Here is a 19,731-nt window from a genome sequence, read left to right on the forward strand (position 1 = left end):
CTCCATGCAGGATATGACCCATCTACAACTACTCTTTGCCTTCTGTAGGCAAGCCAATTCTGGATCCACAAAGCAATGTCCCCTTGGATCCCATGCCTCCTTACTTTCTCAATAAGCCTTGCATGGGGTACCCTAGCAAATGCCTTGCTGAAATCCATATACACTACACCTACTGCTCTTCCTTCATCAATGTGTTTAGTCACATCCTCAAAAAGTTCAATCAGGGTCGTAAGGCACAATCTGCCCTTGACAAAGCCATCCTGACTATTCCTAATCATATTCGGATCAGATTCGAAGAAGGAAGTCTAAGAATCGGAGCGGGAGTGCGGAGGAAGACATTTTTGAATTTTTCGGTTTTTTTTTCCATCGGCGTTCAGAGTGGCGGGACTGCACAGGCGTGTGACGTTGGGCAGTGAATCATGGAAGACTTAAAAGGAACAGAGCCTCATACAGCGGGCAGCGTAGTTTGCGGGCTGCGAAGTGAGCCGGGAGCAGGGTGAGGGCTTAAGGGCTTCGGCTCACCGGGCTTAGGCGGAAATGGGCGAGGCGAGGAAGGTTTGGTATTCTTTTTTTGTTGTTGTTGTTGTTGTTATTTGAGGAGAGGGGCAGTATGAGTGTGAGGGCAGTTTGTTGCTCTCGGTGCCGGATGTGGGAGGCCCTGGAGTCTCCAAGCCTCCCGGACGTCCACATCTGCGCCAGGTGCGCTGAGATGCAGCTCCTAAGGGACCACGTTAGGGAACTGGAGCTGCAGCTCGATGACCTTCGTCTGGTCAGGGAGAGTGAGGAGTTGATAGAGAGGAGTTACAGGCAGGTGGTCACACCGGGGCCTCGGGAGGCAGACCAGTGGGTCACAGTTAGGAGAGGGAAGGGGAAGAGTCAGGTAATAGAGAGTACCCCGGTGTCTGTGCCCCTTGACAATAGGTACTCTTGTTTGAGTACTGTTGCGGGGGACAGCTTACCTGGGGGAAGCGACAGTGGCCGTGCCTCCGGCACAGAGTCCGGCCCTGTAGCTCAGAAGGGTAGGGAAAGGAAGAGGAGGGCAGTTGTAATAGGGGACTCGATAGTAAGGGGGCCAGATAGGCGATTCTGTGGACGCAGTCCAGAGACCCGGATGGTAGTTTGCCTCCCTGGTGCCAGGGTCCGGGATATTTCTGATCATGTCCAAGATATCCTGAAGTGGGAGGGTGAGGAGCCAGAGGTCGTGGTACATATAGGTACCAATGACATAGGTAGGAAAAGGGATGAGGTCCTGAAAGGAGAATATAGGGAGCTAGGAAGGGAGTTGAGAAAAAGGACCGCAAAGGTAGTAATCTTGGGATTACTGCCTGTGCCACGCAACAGTGAGAGTTGGAATGCAATGAGGTGGAGGATAAATGCATGGGGCAGGGATTCAAGTTTTTGGATCATTGGGACCTCTTTTGGCGCAGGCGTGACCTGTACAAAAAGGACGGGTTACACTTGAATCCTAGGGGGACCAACATCCTGGCAGGGAGATTAGTGAGGGCTACTGAGGTGACTTTAAACTAGAATGGTTGGGGGGTGGGAATCAAATTAAAGAGGCTTCACAACAGGGGGCTGGAAACCAGTGCAGAGAGACAGAGGGGTGTAAACTGAGGGTAGAAGCAAAAAGTAGTAAGGTGAAAAGTAAAAGTGGCAGGCCGACAAATCCAGGGCAAGCATCAAAAAGGGCCACTTTTCAACATAATTGTATAAGGGCTAGGAGAGTTGTAAAAGCGCGCCTGAAGGCTTTGTGTGTCAATGCAAGGAGCATTCGTAATAAGGTGGATGAATTAGAAGTGCAGATTGTTATTAATGAATATGATATAGTTGGGATCGTAGAGACATGGCTCCAGGGTGACCAAGGATGGGAGCTCAACATTCAGGGATATTCAATATTCAGGAGGGATAGACATGAAAGAAAAGGAGGTGGGGTGGCGTTGCTGGTCAGAGAGGAGATTAACGCAATAGAAAGGAAGGACATAAGCCGGGAGGATGTGGAATCAATATGGGTAGAGCTGCATAACACTAAGGGGCAGAAAACTCTGGTGGGAGTTGTGTACAGGCCACCTAACAGTAGTAGTGAGTTTGGGGATGGTATTAAACAGGAAATTAGAAATGTGTGCAATAACGGAACAGCAGTTATAATGGGTAACTTCAATCTGCATGTAGATTGGGTGAACCAAATTGGTAAGGGTGCTGAGGAAGAGGATTTCTTTGAATGTATGTGGGATGGTTTTTTGAACCAACATGTTGAGGAAACAACTAGAGAGCAGGGTATTCTAGACTGGGTTTTGAGCAATGAGGAAGGGTTAATTAGCAATCTTGTCGTGAGAGGCCCCTTGGGTAACAGTGACCATACTATGGTGGAATTCTTCATTAAGATGGAGAGTGACATAGTTAATTCAGAAACAAAGTTTCTGAACTTAAAGAAGGGTAACTTTGAAGGTATGAGACTTGAATTAGCTAAGATAGACCGGCAAACGACACTTAAAGGGTTGACGGTGGATATGCAATGGCAAGCATTTAAAGATCGCATGGATGAACTACAACAATTGTTCATCCCAGTTTGGCAAAAGAATAAATCAAGGAAGTTAGTGCACCCATGGCTGATAAGGGAAATTAGGGATAGTATCAATTCCAAAGAAGAATCATACAGATTAGCCAGAAAAAGTGGCTCACCTGAGTACTGGGAGAAATTCAGAGTTCAGCAGAGGAGGACAAAGGGTTTAATTACGAAGGGGAAAAAAGATTATGAGAGAAAACTGGCAAGGAACATAAAAACTGACTGTAAAAGCTTTTATAGATATGTGAAAAGAAAAAGATTGGTTAAGACAAATGTAGGTCCCCTACAGACAGAAACAGGTGAATTGATTATGGGGAGCAAGGACATGGCAGACCAACTGAATAATTACTTTGGTTCTGTCTTCACTAAGGAGGACATAAATAATCTTCCAGAAATAGTAGGGGACATGGGGTCCAGTGAGATGGAGGAACTGAGGGAAATACATGTTAGTAGGGAAGTGGTGTTAGGTAAATTGAAGGGATTAAAGGCAGATAAATCCCCAGGGCCAGATGGTCTGCATCCTAGAGTGCTTAAGGAAGTAGTCCAAGAAATAGTGGATGCATTAGTGATAATTTTTCAAAACTCTTTAGATTCTGGACTAGTTCCTGAGGATTGGAGGGTGGCTAATGTAACCCCACTTTTTAAAAAAGAGGGGAGAGAGAAACCAGGGAATTATAGACCGGTTAGCCTAACATCGGTGGTGGGGAAACTGCTGGAGTCAGTTATCAAGGATGTGATAACAGCACATTTGGAAAGCGGTGAAATCATCGGACAAAGTCAGCATGGATTTGTGAAAGGAAAATCATGTCTGACGAATCTCATAGAATTTTTTGAGGATGTAACTAGTAGAGTGGATAGGGGAGAACCAGTGGATGTGGTATATTTGGATTTTCAAAAGGCTTTTGACAAGGTCCCACACAGGAGATTAGTGTGCAAACTTAAAGCACGCGCTATTGGGGGTAAGATATTGATGTGGATAGAGAATTGGTTGGCAGACAGGAAGCAAAGAGTGGGAATAAATGGGACCTTTTCAGAATGGCAGGCAGTGACTAGTGGGGTACCGCAAGGCTCAGTGCTGGGACCCCAGTTGTTTACAATATATATTAATGACTTGGATGAGGGAATTAAGTGCAGCATCTCCAAGTTTGCAGATGACACGAAGCTGGGCGGCAGTGTTAGCTGTAAGGAGGATGCTAAGAGGATGCAGGGTGACATGGATAGGTTAGGTGAGTGGGCAAATTCATGGCAGATGCAATTTAATGTGGATAAATGTGAAGTTATCCACTTTGGTAGCAAAAACAGGAAAACAGATGATTATCTGAATGGTGGTCGATTAGGAAAAGGGGAGGTGCAACGAGACCTGGGTGTCATTATAAACCAGTCATTGAAAGTAGGCATGCAGGTACAGCAGGCGGTGAAAAAGATGAATGGTATGCTGGCACTTATAGCAAGAGGATTCGAGTACAGCAGCAGGGAGGTAGTACTGCAGTTGTACAAGGCCTTGGTGAGACCACACCTGGAGTATTGTGTGCAGTTTTGGTCCCCTAAACTGAGGAAAGACATCCTTGCCATAGAGGGAGTACAAAGAAGGTTCACCAGATTGACTCCTGGGATGGCAGGACTTTCATATGATGAAAGACTGGATGAACTAGGCTTATACTCATTGGAATTTAGAAGATTGAGGGGGGATCTGATTGAAACGTATAAAATCCTAAAGGGTTCCTAAATCCTAATCCTACTCCTAGATGCAGGAAAATTGTTCCCGATGTTGGGGAAGCCAGAACGAGGGGTCACAGTTTGAGGATAAAGGGGAAGCCTTTTAGGACCAAGATTAGGAAAAGCTTCTTCACACAGAGAGTGGTGAATCTGTGGAATTCTCTGCCACAGAGAACAGTTGAGGCCAGTTCATTGGCTATATTTAAGAGGGAGTTAGATATGGCCCTTGTGGTTAAAGGGATCAGGGGGTATGGAGGGAAGGCTGGTACAGGGTTCTGAGTTGGATGATCAGCCATGATCATACTGAATGGCGTTGCAGGCTCGAAGGGCCGAATGGCCTACTCCTGCACCTATTTTCTATGATTCCATGTTTCTCTTATACCTCTCCAAATGTTCATAAATTCTCCCTCTCAGGATCTTCTCCATCAATCTTCCAACCACTGAAGTAAGACTCACTGGTCTATAATTCTCTGGGCTATTTTACTCCTTTTCTTGAATAAGGGAACAACATCTGCAACCTTCCTATCCTCCAGAAACTCTCCTGTCCCTACTGATGATGCAAAGGTCATTAGCACATCCTCTTTCTTAATGTCTATATGCTCAAGCTTTTCAGTCCACTGCAAGTCATCCCTACATTTGCCAAGGTCCTTTTCCAAGGTCCTTTTTATTAAGTACCTCTGCTATCTCCTCCGGTTCCATACACACTTTTCTACTGTCACACTTGATTGGTCCTATTCTCTCACATCTTATCCTTTTGCTATTTACATATTTGTAGAAAGCTTTGGGGTTTTCCTTAATCCAGCTCGCCAAGGCCTTCTAATGGCCCCTTCTGGCTCTCCTAATTTCATTCTTAAATTCCTTCCTGCTCACCTTATAATTTTCTAAATCTCTATCATTACCTAGTTTTTTGAACCTTTCATTAGCTTTTATTTTCTTGACTAGATTTTCAACAGCCTTTGTACACCATGGTTCCTGTACCCTACCTCACTGAGGTACACCATGACTGGGGAAACTCCGTCCGTCCCCCCCAAATCCAAACATTGTTTCGTTTGGTTGTATATCTGTTTTCAGATGGTGCTGAAAAGGGTCGACTCGTTGCGTGTTGTTCTGATGGGAATCATCAAATATTCCCATTCAGGACCACTGCAGCTGATATCCTCAGTCACAGCCATACATACTTCAGAAAGCAACATCTTCTGAAGACGGTTCAGAAAATTATCGAAACTCAGAAATGACAGATCCCAGACTGCAGACTGAAGTCGCAAGTGCAGTTCCCCTTTAAGAAATAGGAAGCGAGGGAAGTGTGCTGGGCTGCAAGTAAGCTCGAAATGCACAGGCTTCAGACCCCGACTCCGACAGTCCTGTGAGCGGATGTACAGTCTCTGGAAAATAAAACTGAAGACATCACAGCAAAATTGCTGTACCAGACAGACACTGGGGACCACTGTGCTTCATGGAATCATAGTTACCCCCGCCAGTTCAGATGCTGCACAGTAGCTCGATGGCTTCACCATTCACCATGAAGACAGGACAGCTCAGCCTTTTAAAGACAGAGATGGAGTATACTTTATGATTAACTGCACAGACATGGCAGTTCTGTCTCAGTACTGCTCACCTGATCTGGAACATCTAGCAGTCGTGTGTGGTCCTTTTTATCTGCCAAGGGAGTGTTCCGCCACCATCCTTGTCTGTCTGTCTGTCTAGGTACAATATCTGATGCGGACTTTGATGACCATGGTTTTCCATACAGATCTATCCCTCGTTCTTTGGATGATTTCCATTTCCTCGATGTGTAGCCACCTGGGTAGGCTTTTGATGCCAAGGTCTTCCTCCAGGTTGGCTCCCCTCGATCGTTCCAGAGAGTATGAGTTTTTCCAGTTCACCTTTCTGCATGATGTGTCCTAGGAATCTGAGTTGTCTTTCTCTCATTGTTGGTATGAGTGATCAATCTGCTTGGGCTCTTCTGAGAACTTCTTCATTTGATGTGTTTGTGGTCCATGATATTTTTAACATTTTCTGGTAGAACCATAATTCAGCTGCTTCTCGTCTCTTTTCCATTGCTGAGGAAATAGTCCAGCATTCACTTCCATAAGTCAGGATAGAATAAATGTAGCACTGCAGTATTCTGTTTTTAGTGTACATACTCATCTTTCTGTCTGTTAATATGGTCTTCAATTTTTGGAAAGTTTCTTTCGCCGTTGCTATTCTGTATTTGATCCGTATCGCAAATGCCATCACTTGTTATTAGGCTGCCAAGATACCCGAATTTGTTGACTTGTTTGATGCTTGCATTTCCGATCTTGATCACACATTGTGGGATGTTTATCTGTCTGGAGATGACAATGCTTTCTGGCCTCCTGGTGTTGATTGAGAGGTCTCTGCGATCACTTTCTGCTGCCACTATAGTGAGTAGTTCTTGAAGTTTTGTTTCTGAGTCAACTATTAATGTCATGGTCCCGTCCGGCAATGCCCCATCTTGCTATTATCTCCTTGATTAGGTCTTAAACCCCTCGTTTGATTTCCAATTATTCCCAGTTTTCATTAATTACAGCACAACTGCTTCCCATCAGCGAACTGAGGATAAGAACCCTGGCGTCACTGTCATGCTTCGCCAGTTCGTTGGTCCATTCTAGTGTGTGTAAACCTCGTTTCCTGATTCCTTCGGACTGTTGGTTCTAAGCTTCGCACCATTCCCTGGATAATCTACGACCCTCACGACCCTCTCTCCGTGCCTGTGTCCTGCTCTTTGGTTCGACCCCAGCCAAGTGCTTGCAACAGAACGACCTGGCCAGAATGAACCCAGCGGACACGGACCCCGTGCAACAACCCCTCGCCAGCCAGGGCTACCTTCTGGGCGCCCACGACCAACTGCTCAGGTCACGGAAAACCTTCGTGCGCTGTCCTTGAATGTAAGGAAGGACAGTGAGCAGGTTGACCGGGTATCTGCTTCCCTTACTCCGTCCCTTCCTAGAGCCCCGTCTGACCAAACCACACAGCCTGGGATGGCTGCGCCCCTTGGGTCGGCAACACAATCCCTTCGAGAGCTGTACGTACCCGAACCGGAACCCTATGCTGGGGACCAAGGGAAGTGCCGGGCCTTCTTATTACAATACGCTTTGGTCTTTGGGTAACAGCCACGTACGTACACCTCGGACATATCAAAAATTGCGTACGTCATGGGGCTGTTACGAGGGGATTCCTTGGCATAGCCCACCGAGATCTAGGACAACCAACCACAGGTCTGTACTTCTTTTTCCTCCTTCGTCTCCGAAATAAGGAAGGTCTTTGAACAGCCCATTCGCGGTAAGGACGTCGCTAAGCGCTTGCTCACTCTCTGTCAGGTTTCGCGAAGCGTAGCAAAATACTCCATCGAGTTCCGAACATTAGCGGCCGACTCTGGGTGGAATGACGAGGCACTACGGGAAGTGTTTCGGCAGGACCTCTCAGATAAGATGAATGGGCAACGAGGGATGCCGCGGACATCCTGGACTCTCTGATCTCTCTAGCCACCAGGCCAGATAATCGACTTCAAGAGCGTCTGGGAGAAAAGACCAGTCGCCCCACTCCTCGGGTCATCCCATGGCCCACCTTACCATCTTCAGCCAGCCTCCCTTCCCCGGCCGCTCCAAGTATAGCTCCTGCTCCGACCGTCCCCACTATCCTGGGGAAGGAACCGTTGCAGCTGGGATGGAACCGTCTCTCCCCTGCCGAACGACTGCGGAGGCAGAGGGCTGCGGAATGTTACCACTGCGGCCAGCCTGGACATTTCCGGGATACCTGTTCTCTGCGGCCAAAGGGAGGGCTCACCAGTAGAAAGGGGGACCCTGGTGAGCCGGACGACACTGCCTTCAGTCCCCCAGACACGGATGCAGATCCCGGCTACCGTGAACTATCAACAACAGTCCCTGTCCCTATCCGCCTTGGTGGATTCTGGTGCCGAGGAAAATCTGCTGGACGAGAGCATAGTCTCCCGGGCCGGAATACCTCGGGAGCCATTAAGCACCCTTCTGGAGACCCAGGCGCTGGATGAAAAACTGCTGGCTTGGGTTACCACTGTACGCCACCCCTGACCTTGATTCTGTCCGGAAACCATCGAGAGGAGGTAGGATTTAATCTTATCCACTCTTCTCAAGCTGCTGTAGTTCTAGGATATCCCTGGCTGAACCACCACAACCCCTACATCGACTGGTGTACCGGGAGGATAGCCAGTTGGAGCCCGTTTTGCCACGCCACCTGTCTGCGGTCGGCCCCATCCCCTAGGGAGGCTACCGCGACCTCGCCTGCCTTGGAACCCCTCGACTTGTCCGGAGTCCCTGCTGAAAACCATGACCTGGGACATGTATTCGGCAAACAACGGGCTCTTTCCCTACCTCCGTACGACAGTATGATTGCGCTATCGACCTTCTCCCCGGGGCGTCTTTATCTACCAGCCGTCTTTATAACTTGTCCTGACCGGAGAGAGCGGCCATGGAGAAATATATTCGTGAGTCCCTCGCGGTGGGCATTATTCGACCTTCATCCTTCCCGGTGGGCGCCGGTTTCTTCTTTGTAGAGCAAAAGGACGGGTCGCTTTGTCCCTGTATTGATTACAGAGGCCTAAACAATATAACAGTTAAAAATAAGTACTCACTGCCCCTCATTAACTCGGCATTTCAACCACTTCACGGAGCCAGCACCTTCTTGAAGTTGGACCTTCGAGGCGCCTACCATCTAGTCAGGATGAGGGAGGGAGACGAGTGGAAGACGGCCTTTAATACACCATTGGGCCACTTCGAATACGTGGTCATGCCGTTTGGCCTCGCCAATGCCCCCGCCGTTTCTCAAGCCCTAATAAATGATGTGTTGAGGGACTTCATTAACCGCTTAGTGTTCGTCTACCTAGATGATATCTTAATATCTTCTATCAGCCTCCAGAAACACATTCACCATGTCCGTCTAGTCCTCCAGAGACTGTGGGAGAACAAGTTATTTGTGAAGGCGGAGAAGTGTGAGTTCCAGGTTCGCTCGGTCAGCTTCCTGGACTACATCATCGAGAGCGGCCAAGTGAGGGCAGATCCCGAGAAAATCCGGGCGATGGAAAAATGGCCCAGACCCACGACCCGCAAACAACTTTAGCGGTTTTGAGGATTTGCAAACTTTTACCGCCGATTCATCAGGGATTACAGTCGGGTGGCGGCGCCCCTCACCCGACTTTCTTCTCCCACAACACCTTTTCTTTGGGACTCCGAGGCCGATTCCGCTTTCACGGAACTAAAGAGACATTTCACGACAGCGCCCATCCTGGTCCAACTGGACCCACCCCTCAATTCATTGTTCAGGTTTACGCCTCCGACTCCGGGGTGGGAGCAGTCCTGTCCCAACGATCGAGTCCGGTCGAGAAGCTTCATCTTTGCGCCGCCTTTCCTCGCCAGCTGTCCCCCGCCGAGTTGAACTACGACGTGGGGAATCGGGAACTACTGGCGGTCAAGCTAGCATTGGAGGAGTGGAGGCGGTGGCTGGAGGGGGCGGAACACCGGTTTCTTGTTTGGACTGATCATAAGAACCTGGGATTTATTCAGACCGCCAAACGTTTGAACTCCCGCCAGGCCCGATGGGCATTATTTTTTGGATGATTCAAGTGTTCTCTCACATACCGTCCAGGGTCCAAGAACGGGAAACCTGACGCGCTCACCCGCCAGTACAATTCCAAGGAGGACACTTCCAGCCCATAGACTATCCTCCCACAATCCTGTGTGGCGGCAACTCTCACCTGGGATATTGAGTCCATAGTAAAGGAAGCCCAAAGGCATGACCGTGACCCCGGCAAAGGACCCGCCGATCACCTTTTTGTGCCTGATTCCGTCAAATCTCAGGTTCTCCAGTGGGGGCGCACATCTCGGTTCGCCTGCCACCCCGGGATTGATCGGACCCTGGCTCTCCTGAAAAGACACTTTTGGTGGCCTTGCATGGAGGCGGATACCCGTTCCTATGTCTTTGGGAGGACACACACGCCCGACCCTGAGGATTGCCGATCGACACCGGACTCCGCCTGAGTATCGACCTGGGCAGAAGGTGTGGCTCTCATCCAAAGTCATTGCTCTCAAAAACGAGCCAAAGAAACTCGCCCTCGCTTCCTGGGACCTTTCGAGGTCGGTAGTATCATCCATTCCACAGCAGTCCGACTTAAACTACCAAGATCTATGCATATCCACCCTACTTTTCAGGTTTCCCAATTAAATCCTCTTTCCGTCAGCCCCTTGTGTCCTCTGATCGAAACCCGTTCACCTGCCCGGATCATCGACAACCATCCTGCATACACCGTCCGGCGGCTTCTAGATGTGCGCCGTCGTGGCAGGGGCCTCCAGTACCTGGTCGACTGGGAAGGGTACGTCCCGCTCCTTTATCCTGCACCCCTCCCTCATCCAAGACTTCCATCGGGACCATCCGGACAAGCCCAGACGCTCGCCTGTAGGCTCCCATTGAGAGGTTGTAGCATCATGGTCCCGTCCGGCATTGCCCTATCTTGCTACTATCTCCTTCATTAGGTCTTAATCCCCTCGTCTGATTTCCAATTATTCCCACTTTTAAGGTGACCTTTCCATCTTTAGATCTTTTATTTTCTCAAGAGCCCTAGCCTAATTACAGCAACATCACACACTTCTGGCCTAGACACCCTCGGATCTCTGCCATACTGCTAGTGCCTTCCACAGTGAAGACTGATGCAAAATACTCAATCAGTTCATTCACCATTTCCTTTTCCCAAAATCACAGGACTTCCTCTCAGCATTATCTTCTAGCGATCCAATATCTAATCTCACCTCTCCCCTCACACTTCATATAGCTGAAGAAACTTTTGGTATCCTCTTTAATATTATTGCCTACTTTACCTTTGTACTCCACTTTCCGTTCTTTATGACTTTTCAGTTGCCTCCTATTAGCTCTTAAAAGCTTCCCACTCGTCTGACTTCCCATGAATTGTTGCTCTATTATATGCCCTCTTCGGCTTTTACGATGGGTTTCCCTTCTCTTGGAAGCCACAGTTATGACAGTCTGCCTTTAGAATATTTCTTCCTCTTTGGGATGTATATCCCCTGTACCTTCTGAATTGCCCCCAGATAATACAGCCATCGTTGCTCTGCCTTCATCCATGATGGTGTTCCTTTCTGATCCCTTTTGGATAGCTCCTCTCTCGTACCTCTGTAATTCTCTTTACTCCAGTGTAATACTTATACATCTGACTTTAGCTTCTCCTCAAATATCAGGGTGATTTCTATCATAGTATCACTTCTCTCCTCAGAGTTCCTTTACCTTAAACCAATACATTGCACAACACCCAATCTAGAATAGCTGATCCCCCAGCGAGCTCAACCACGAGCTATTCTAAAAGGATATCTCATACACAATCTAGAAAATCTCCCTCTTGGGATCCAGCACCAGTCTAATTTTCCTAATCTATCTGCATATTGAAGTACCTCCTGACTATCACATTATTTAACTTTTGATATACATTTTCTGTTTTCCATTGTAATTTGCAGACAACATCTTTACTACTGATTAGGGGTCTGTATATATTTCCCATCAGTCTTTTTATCCTAGCAGATCCTTAGCTTTACCCACAATAATGCAACACCTTGCTGTCCTATGTCACCCCTTTCGAACGATTTGATAATATTTATTAACAACAGACCACGCGATTCCCTCTTCCTCCCAGCTTGTCCTTTAAATACAACATGTACCTGTCATGGTCCAGTCCTTGAAGTCCGTAGTCCGGTTCACGGTCTGGTCCATCGACCCGTGCTCCAGGTTTTCCTGACTACCCTGTTTCTGGCTTGTTGAGCTCTAATTGAGTCAGCTGATGCTCGTAGGGGCTGGCTGCTTGTATACCTTCAGAAACCAGGGTGTGGCTGCTGGATTGTTCTTGTCCTTACTCCTTGTATCCCTTGCTCTGCCTTCTGTTTCCTCGCCTGAAGCCCTGCCTTGTCTTGCCGGTAACTCTCGCCTCGTCTCGCCTGCAGTCCTATCCTCGAGCCACCCTCTACCTAGCTCCCTTCCTGTCCCTTGTCTCTGCCCAGGTAAGCCAGGCCGTTTTGCCGTTACCTGGGGTTGCTTCTGTCCCTTCCTGCCCCTTGTCTCCGCCCAAGTAAGCCAAGTCGTCTTGCCGTTACCTGGGGTTGATTCTGTCCCTTCCCGTCCCATGCCTCTGTCGGATGGTGATCCGCGCCCTGCCCAGGAGATCCACGCCCTGCCCGGGAGGAGCCTGCCAAGCCTCGCCTCAAGTCTCCTGCCTCCAGCCTCCAGCCTCGCCTCGCCTCAAGTCTCCTGCCTCCAACCCCCAGCCTCGCCTCGCCTCGCCTCAAGTCTCCTGCCTCCAGCCTCCAGCCTCGCCTCGCCTCAAGTCTCCTGCCTCCAGCCTCCAGCCTCGCCTCGCCTTAAGTCTCCAGCCTCCAGCCTCTTGCCAAGCCAAGTCTCTAGCCTCAAGCCTGAAGACTCCAGCCTCGTCCTGCCTGCCTGACAAGCCTCGTACTTGTCCAGTCTCTGACTCGGAGTCCAAGCCCGGGCTCCGAGCTCTCTTGTCCAGTCCTGTTCCAGGTTCCTGGTTTTCGTGTTCATATCCTTGCCATCGCCCTGTATCCTAGTCCTGTCCTTAGTACTTCAGTGTCTGTGTCTTGCACTTGGGTCTGTTCCCAGCCACCGCCCTATGACAGTACCCTGGACGTTAAGCTCCCAGCTATAATCTTCTTTTGTCCATGACATCATATATGCCCATCAGTAATTGTGGTACGTTCATCTACCGTATTCCATATACCACGTGCAATAAAATACCAACTACCCCATCCTCAGCACTATCAATGCAATTCCCATCCTCCTGACAAATTAGATTAAACCCTCCCGAACAGCTCCAGAAGACCTGTCCACAAGGATGTTGGTCCCCCTCGGGTTCTAGTGTAACCCAACCCCGTGTACAGGTCTGCATCCCTGGAGCAGATCCCAATGATTCAGAAATTTGAAATCCTGTCCCCTGCACCAGTTCCTCCGCCACGCATTCATCTGCCAAACCATTCTATTCTTCACCACTGGTACATGGCACAGGCAGCAATACATAGGTTATTAACCTGGATGTCCTGCTTTTTAGATTTCAAACCAGCTACCTGAAGTCTCCCTTCTAGACCTCCTCATCCATCCTACCAATTTTATTTGGAGTCATTGAGACTGCTCAACCTTCCCTTGCCGTGGACCCAGTCTGAGACACCCTGTTCCTGGCACCTGGGAAGCAACATACCACCTGGGTGTCTCTATCACACCCACAGAATCTCGTCGCTGTTCCTCTGACTATGGAATCGCCTATCACCGCTGCAGTCCTCTTCATCTCTCTTCTCTTCTGAGCCTCAGCACCAGACTCAGTGCCAGAGACCCGGTCACTGTGGCTCACCGCTTGTAGGTCGTCCCCCTCAACAATATCCAAAGTGGGATACTTATTATCCCAATTCAGACAGACACCCAGTTACCTGCAATCTACGGGTGACTACCTCCCTGTAGCTCCTATCCATCACCTCCTCATTCTCCTGTATAATCCCAAGATCATCGAGCTGCCCACCATTTCCTTAATTTTATTCGCTGAGGAGCTGCAGCTCAGGGGCCTGGTGCAGATGTGGTTGTCCAGGAGGCTGAGGGTCTCCCAGAACTCCCACATCTCACCCACAGAACAAAACATTGCCCTGGAGACATTCTCGCTGCACTAACAGCGCCCTGGCTGATCATGACTGAAGGGAAAAAAGAAAATTACCAGATACTTATTTCACCCAATCCTGATGAGCCAAAGCCTCTCCAAGAATGGCCACTCCGTTTGCGGCTGCCTTACCTGTGGAACCTCCCCGGTTCCCTTGGCTGCGTAAGTTAAGGCAATACACACGTCGGTCCCGCCAAACCCGTCAGACTGAGGCGCCTCTCCCGCCGCAAAGCCCGGTTTGTGTGAATTTCTACCCTGTTACAACTGAGTGCCAAGAAATAACAGACAGCACAATGCATATGATTAGAGGAATTATATTTATGAATCCCAACTTAACTAAAAGGTTCATAAAGAAAAGGAAAACAAAAACAAAAAGGGCCCTTTATAATTAAACAGTCGAATGTGAACAAGTTTGAGTTCAACTCTTCCCAAAATTCATACTCTCCGATCCTCAGTCGATCTCGGCACCTGGATCACAACCCAAACATTGCTTCTACAGAAAGACTATTACGTTGGTAGTAAAACTGTTCCCAGCGAGATACACTTGTATTCACTCATTCTAATGTATCCCGCCCAGTGACTGGTCACAGTCCAACTCTGGAAAAACTGCCGCGAAGGGCTGCTTTTTTTTTTACCTTGGCTGCGACCCTAAGTGAAAATGCAGCTCTCTACCAGCGCTCCCGCTCAGTGATTTGTCAAGTGCAACTGTAGTGTACTGTTCTACCTTACAGCCGAACAGAACATTATAGGTACAGGTGTACGCTAAAGATGCAACCACTTTGACATCAATAACTTTTTAACCAAAAACGTTAACTTTGTCGTGGTTTCTCGTTTCTCACAAACGACAAGGAGACGCAGAAAACTCGGCAAGACGTTTTAAACTTTAATTTGCGAATCAAAGCTGAGACAATCAGAAAGCTAGTAGCTGACTGCCCATCGAGGCTTGTATACAGCATTTTCATAGCAATTTCCTATCTTGCTACATTATCATATCCAGTCGGCCTGTGATTACATATCATCAATATATCCGCTCTCGACTTTCCACTATTGTTTTACTCCCCAACTTAATTATGTCCTAGTTTACATTTTAGACCATATGCCCTCTCATCCCTAACCACAGTTATTTCTTAATTAATCTTGCGTTGACATACTGTCACATATTTCATCACCTTACTCGCCACCGTTATCTTTCTACTTGGTTTCATTCTTGTTCTGTTCATGAATTAATAGTGATCAGGTCAAAAGTCATGGCTACATAGTGAATACCTTCTACTCAGCTAGCAGTGGTTACATAGTAAATATAGAAAATACAATGTGTGCATTTGAGTAAGTACTGTAATACATAGAAAATACAATGCATGCGTTTGCATTTTCCAATATAATAAACCCTTTGAGACCCACAGGGTCTCATACAGAGAGAGAGGACTGAGAGTCTATGCACAAAAGCTCAAATAAATCCCCGCATTTACTCCCAAATTTGAGTTAAACTATAGTTTCCTGCGCTTAGGACTCAAAGTGTTCTCTCCCTACCTCCCTAGGCCGCTGAGCCAAAAACCCATCCCTTCGTATCTGAGACAGGGAAAAAGACTCAGGAGCCTTCACAGTCTAATCCCCACATATTTCATATCTCTCCTGTTCGTCTTGCGTGTCTCGTAGACTGTACGAATACATCATCGGTGCTTCTTTCTCCGTAGGGCTCGACCCAACAATTTCCAGGAGCATCGGAAACCGTTTCATTGCAGCTCGCACTACAAGCGAGTTGAGGCACGGAAGAAAACAGCACAGAATGACCGCACAGCTTAGTAATACAATACCGATGGTTACTGCAATCTTGGTCAGCCATGCTCCCCATCCTCCTAGTTTACTATTTAACCAGTCAAAGAACTGGTGACCAAACACTGCATTTTGTTTAACTTCCTTTCTTAGATTTTTCAGTTTATTCATTGCTCTGGTAAACGATCCCTCCGGACTAGTGTTATTCGGTATAAAAGTACAGCACTGTTCCCCAAACATTACACAAACCCCTCCTTTCTCTGCCAATAGCCAGTCTAGTACCTGTCTATTTTGCCACGCCACTCTACTGGTTGCATCTAGCTGCTGTCCCAAAGCATTATCAGTGTAGTTAATGAATCTCTGTTGATTATAATATATATAATTTATCCGTTCAACATTTTTGCTAACCCCTATTACAGGTATAAGTGCTTCCCAGCCCGCAGCCATCTCATTTCTTGCCTTAAACTCGTTAGGTATACCCTTCGGCTATTCTATACTGTCGATCCGAATCGTCAGGTCGGGCTCATATTTTCTCTTCCTCCGTTTTAGTGTCTGTTGCCTCGAGGTGTTAAACTGTGTTTCAGAGGATACTACAACTTGTTGAATCAGCATAACACGCGTACATGTACCCGCCTAATTAAGGGGAAGCGTGGATCTCAGACCCCGCTCCTGTCCACACAGCCACCAGTTACCAGCTAACGGGATGGTCTGGGAGTTCAGTGCACCCTCGGCAGAGGGGTACCTGTCTGGTATCATCGGCCTGGGGTTACATCCCAAATCTTAACACAGTTGCCGCTGAAATGCCCAACCGAGAGGTCACCCGTCCGCGTGAAACATTCAGAACTCAAATGTTCCTGCATTTTAAGCTTTCCCAATGTGGGTGTCTGGCTTCTTTTATTTATAGCCCACGGTCTGCCGTAATTACGGCTAGAGGCAAGCTTGTTTTGATCAAACTGCGAGGAAGCCTGGTATAACATACACCAATAAGGGCACATTGGTGTGGTATCAATACATTTCTGATAACAAGGATCCATCCCACTACAAATTCCCATGCTGCAGGTCTTGACTACACTTGGACACTGCCGCGCACACTGCCCCCTCCGCTCCTTTCGCCATTGCGTGCAGGTGGAGGAGTTATAAGGTATGGGGGCTACGTGTTGCACCGGACTTGTCCTTGGGCATAGATAACAATTCTGTCTCTTCATCATCCCTGCTGTATGATTTGCCCATTGGTACCACATGTTCTGGTACCATGGTACGGAGGTAACCGTTGTGCTCCTCTTACTCCTTTCTCTCAGGTTTTGTGGGATCCTAACAGTCCCATGCCACATCTGCCAAATTAATGGTCTCCAAATCTGCACAGAGTATCTGAGTGTATCATCCCGGGGGGCGGGACTGGTCGCCCCCAAGTCGTCCCCATTATCTGAAAGAGTACTACCATCCATAACCCCATCCTTAGGGTTTTCTGGCCCGTCCTCAGGACCAAAAATTTCCCTTATTACTTGGTCAGGTTCCTGCGGATCAGTATCATCTTCTTGTTGCTCTTGTCTGTCCCCTACTGTTTGTTCCTCTTCACCACTTCCCTCGGGTGGCCCACCTGACTGTACCTGCGGGATTGCTCTAGTGCAGTGATTGAGATGACACCAGGTGGAGCGTCCTTCCACTTGAAATGCGGTGGGTGATGCTTTGGTTACTGTAAGGGGCCCCTCCCTTCTGGGTTCGTTCCACTTTCTTCTAAACGCTCGCACGTAGACCTGATCGCCTGGCTTGATTGGTCCTTCCCCTTGATCGATCTCTGGCTCTTTCTGTTTTTCCTGTGCATAAATGGACTTAGTCTCATAGTTAATTGCCGCATGTATTGTTTTAATTCCAATTCCAATTGTTCCAAACTAGGCCCTTTATATGGTTCTCTCCACTGGGGCACTGGCCTGGGCCTTCCGGTTAGCATCTCATGCGGTGTTAGACACGTCATCCGATTACTCTGCATGCGGTAACTCATTAATGCTAACGGTAGTGCATCGACCCAGTTGAGTTTAGTATCTGCACAGATTTTGTTTAGTTTGGTTTTTAAGGTTCCGTTAATTCTTTTCACCATACCCTGCGACTGAGGGTGATACACACATCCAAATCTCTGCTTTATTCTCAGTGCTTGCAGTACTAACTTAACCACTTTTTGGATGAAAGCTGAACCATTGTCTGAGCTAATTTCTGACGGTATCCCAAACCTTGGGATCACTTCGTTTGTCAGGAATTTCACCACTGTTCCTGCCCCTTGATCTTTCGAGGATACTGCCTCTACCCATCTGCTGAATCTGTCGATTACCACCAACATGTATCTTTTCCCTCTTACTGTTTTTATCATGTCTACATAGTCAATCACTAGGTGTTTAAATGGCCCTTCAGGTACGGGTATATGAACTATTGGGGTTGTAATTCCTTTCCGAACGTTATTCTGCGCGCATACCTCGCACTGTGACAATACATGGTCTAATGAAGCCTGTAAATAAGGCGACCAAAATCCATCCTTTTTTATTTTCCTTATTACTTCCCCCCTTGCATAATGATCCATCCCATGTGCTTCTGAGAGCAGGATAGTCAGTGAAGGGGTGGCAGCTACCAGTAGGCCATCTTCCATGGTCCATAGGCCTTCTGTGTTCTGGTTGGGTCCCCTTCGTCTCCACAGTGTTTGTTCTGCCAAAGTTGCCTTTCCCTGAATTTCAATTAGGTCCCCTACCATAGGTTCTGGCTCTAGACTTACCTGAGGTGCAATGACAACGGATGTACACCCAGACGCTTTCCTGGCTGCTTCATCTGCAGCTTGATTTCCCTTTGTTACTGCATCGTTTCCTTTTTTATGTGACCGGCATTTTACTATAGCCATGGCTTTAGGTTTCATCAGTGCTTTTATTAGATCTAAAATCTGCTGACAGTACTGTATGGGATCTCCATTGCTCTTTTTAAAACCTCTCTGTTTCCACACTGCCCCAAACAAATGATACACTCCATGAGCATATGCTGAGTCTGTATGGATATCTACTTTCTCTCCTTCCATCATTTCGCTGCCGTCAAAGCTCTGAATTCCGCCAGCTGGGCGGAGCACGGTTGGAGCATGCCTCTGTTCTGATGACCTTGAAGTCTGCCTGATCCTGTTGCACTACTGAGAACCCTGCGTGATTCCCATCGTGATCTCTGTGACAAGACCCATCTACGAACAGGACCTTTTTATCTTCGTCCTCTAATGGTTCTAATCGTAAATCTGCTCTCAATTTTGCGAATGTCTTTGTTTTCCCTACACAATCATGGGGTTCTCCTTCATACCCCAAAGGGACATAATCAGCTATGTTACTGGTGGTGCATCTCTGTGTAGTTATATCTGGAAATATCAATAGCATCTGATATGCGGCTATCCTGGCTGGTGTCAACACGAATTTCCCTCTTTCCAGTAATTCTGCTACCTTGTGGTGTAGTACAGAATCACAGGATAGCCCATGGTTACGGATGATGCCTTTTCATATGCATGGTATCGTGCCGCCAATCCCTGGTAACAAGATGGGTACCTCTGAGCCACCTCATCCAGTTTCGCACTGTAGTATGCTATCGGTTGCTTTGCTTTACCTGTGCCAGTCTCCTGCATTAGAACTGCCGTGGCATAACCTTCCTGTCGGTTGGATACATACAGATGAAAGGCCTTCTCGTAGTCAGGCAAAGCTAACTCTGGGTCTGACTGCAATTCCTGCTTTATAGTATTGAAAGCCACTTCCGCCTCCTCATTCCACTGTAGATTATTCCTGAAGCTTGTATGTCCTGCGTCCTTCATTATTTTCCTTAGTGGCGTTACAATTTCAGCATATTCCCCAATCCAATCTGACCTATATCCTGTCAGTCCCAGACACGTCATCATCTGTCTCACTGTCTGGGGCTTGGGAGCTTTAGTTATAGCCTCAATTTGATCCGGCGCTATCGCCCTCGCTCC

The sequence above is a fragment of the Mobula hypostoma genome, chromosome 9 (assembly GCF_963921235.1).
Source record: "Mobula hypostoma chromosome 9, sMobHyp1.1, whole genome shotgun sequence".
NCBI lineage: Eukaryota > Metazoa > Chordata > Chondrichthyes > Myliobatiformes > Myliobatidae > Mobula > Mobula hypostoma.